We start from the raw sequence: 3,283 nt of genomic DNA on the forward strand, positions 1-3,283 counted from the left end.
CAGTGGGATGTCAGTTACGATAATACGAGCGCAAGGACACGCAAGACCCAGTCCCCGAGCGGAGGAAAGCTCCTACCCGGCCTGGAATTGAAGCTGGCCCCTTTAGTTAACAATCTACCGAGGCGGGCAACATCGGGTAATATATTGCAGCAGATTATACTGGGCAAGAGCTGGTTCTAAACTCTACCGCTAGTGACAACACCTACCGCGGTACTGCAGTGTAAACTATGAAGCAACAGTACCATTCACGCTATTTTCTATCAGAACTACTGTTCTCTTCGGAATGGCAACAGGTTATCTGTTCGTAGTGATTTTCAGTAGACGAACTTAGGTTCGGAGTGTATTTTGTTTGCAAGTCAATAATATTAAATTTTTATTGTATCTTTAGATATGATTGATTTATTCTCTATAGGCTGTGACCATGTCCAGGCCTAGTTCTAATACTGGTAGTGTTAAACTAACACAGTGGTACGTTCGAGTTATACCGAATAAAATAGGTAGCATAAAAACTTAAATTTTTTCGATCTTTTTGTTTAACAATCAAACATCGATACGTTGGGCCATAAATGGGATGAAAATAATATGAAGGAAGACGTCTTGAAATAATAACAATGACTGCATGTGGCTTGCTGGCCAAGTGCAAGTCTTTTTACTGCAGTGGTTCTCAACATTTCCGTGTGTTGTGTACATAGTTCCACGTAGTCAGCACGTACACAACTTTCCCACTAGAGCGCGCCCCGGTAAGCACAACAGCGCAGGCGCAGCGCTTGTCCATCTCCGCACTACGAGATGGCGCTGCCATAGAGACGGACCAAATTCTGCTTCCGCCGATCCGCGTATTAATATGTAACGCACCCAATGAGATTGCTGCTTATGTAGAACCTTTTCTCCTCACGGATGACACTCACGCAGTGATACATAAACGTGCGAGGTATTATGACGAGTGTACCCTCCGATTAGTCAGTCTGCATTAGTCTGCACCAGTCTATAGTCAAGTTTCAGTCTGCGCCTAATAATATTACCATATTCCTGTACATAGCCATGAAGAGAAATGTATAGATACTTTTGTCAAGTATCAGAGATATATGTGAGAATAAGATTAACGTACCAGTACCAAAGGAACTTCAGATTGTCAATTGCAAATAGCATCCAGAACCAAGTTAAGTAATTTTATGCTTGTTATTATTTTAATAAATGTGTGTGAAAATTAATCAAGTTCTGTTAAAAGTTGGTCACCTTCAATCTGCTACTCTAAGCATGCAAGTGGCATTTCTATCGTCTGACCTAATGGCAGAAGATAAACACGCCACGATAAGACCATGAGACATATTGCTGACACTCGCCTACTTCGTTAAAGCGACAAGTCTAATAATCTGATGATGTGCGTACTGAAGGTCTTACAGAACTCACACCACACTGTGACTATTACCTTTCAGTCCAATGTGATATAAACAAGTGTCAGCCGCGCGGAGTGGGCGCGCGGTTTGAGGCGCCACGTCACGGATTGCGCGGCCCCTCCCGTCGGAGGTTCGAGTTCTTCCTCGGGCATATGTGTGTGTGTGTGTGTGTCTGTGTGTGTGTGTGTGTTGTTGTTGTTGTTGTTGTTGTTGTTGTTGTTAACGTAAGGTAGTTTAAGTAGTGTGTAAGTCTAGGTTTGGTCCCTAAGGAATTAACACACATTTGAACATTTGAAACAAGAATCCTCCCCTCGGCTCCCTCCTCCCCACATCCGTGCCCCGCCCACAACTAAGCTTTAAAATGACTAGAGATAATTGATACAAAATTTCTGTGGGTGTTTTATTAAACTACGAGCTAATGAGCTTCTTTTAATAGAATAGTGAAACAGTTCTCAGTGCATTGCGAGTGATACCTACAAACAACTTCTTCTCAGCAAGTATCCACACTGAGGGCAGACTCTTGCTACAAAGGATGCTTCCTGTGCACTGCTCCTCTCCGTAGTGATACCTGCTATACCCACATTTTGCATCTCAATTTAACATCAACCAAGTTAAAATGTGCAGACTATATTGATTGTTTGTAATCACTTGCTTGATCGGCTCCTTACTTCTGAACTAACAGAAAATGGAGGACTTCATGCTGCTAATGCTTGGTGTATGACAACCCAGCAATACGACTGATAATAATAACTATACTTTGTAGGCCCTAAACCGATATAATAGTCATTACATAATTACTTTTCTTTTGTACTGTCAATTAGTTTGTTTATGTGTCGCGAAGTGAATAACAAGTAGTCCCTGGTCCGTTGAGGGAACTGCCTACAAATCGGAGAAGGCAATTTCGTGAGATATGATGTAAATGATTCTGATGAACTATATAGTTCCAGAAACCGTTCCGAGTCTCAAACATCTGTGACGTATATATGCAGACTGAAGCGACGAATGAAAATTTGTACCAAGGCTGTGATTCAAACCCGGGTTTCTGCTCACTCGGCACGTGCGCTAACCACTACACCGCCATGGCATACTGGCTTTGCACAAGTGCTGTTGGAGTTTGGGGAGAATACCAAGTGGACTAAGGCAAGAATGGGAATTTAGATTGAGGACAGACGCGTGCTAGGGTAGTCCGTGCAGTTGTCCAAAGCCACTGTGCCAGGGTGGCGTAGTGGTTGGCGCATCTGCCTAGCGAGCAGGTGACTCGGGTTCGAATCCTGGCCTTGGTACAAATTTTCGTTTGATCGTTCGTCCAGTATATGTTTCAGTTTTACTGTCGCAGGTGCATGGCACAAAGCATGTGTGTAGTAGATAGACTATGTGAGGAAGATGTTCTCAGATTAGTTTCGCAAGCTGTAACCTCAACCACACTGTGTCACGCGGCATGTTACTACTTGAAAAATAAATTGTAATTATTCGTCACTTATGTAATCAGTTTTACATTGTTACGAAATAATGATAACAGTAAAAAAAAATTTAAATCATTTTCATTTCGTGACCAAAACCGTCAAACCCTTTTGTTTTTACCATTCAGAAAAATTTGTTTTATCCCTCAGGGGGTAATTACCTCCAGGTTGGGAACTACTGTTCCATTGGAAGCCACTTCGGTGATTTGTGTGTTCCTAATCTACCGCGTGTATACTATTGAGGAAAGGGGACCTACAATTTAAGCTGCAATCTGTGTCGTGTGTCGTTTTTGGGGACTCCTCACGTCGTTGAAAAGTGAAGGCTAGATCAAAGGTAGACTAAAAATTTGTGTGGTCTGACTGGGATTCGATCCCATGAGCAATCAGCTTCCAGGCATTCGCTTTACCGCTACACCACCAGGACCG

General features: G+C 42.7%; 1 non-coding gene across 1 annotated transcript; it reads left to right on the forward strand.

Annotated features, from left to right (window-relative positions):
- The first annotated feature begins 2,608 nt into the window (after positions 1–2,608).
- Trnaa-agc (transfer RNA alanine (anticodon AGC)) lies at positions 2,609–2,680 on the forward strand. Its single transcript has one exon. It is a non-coding gene; the product is annotated as a tRNA-Ala (tRNA).
- Positions 2,681–3,283: the final 603 nt, after the last annotated feature.

The sequence above is a fragment of the Schistocerca serialis genome, chromosome 6, assembly GCF_023864345.2.
Source record: "Schistocerca serialis cubense isolate TAMUIC-IGC-003099 chromosome 6, iqSchSeri2.2, whole genome shotgun sequence".
NCBI lineage: Eukaryota > Metazoa > Arthropoda > Insecta > Orthoptera > Acrididae > Schistocerca > Schistocerca serialis.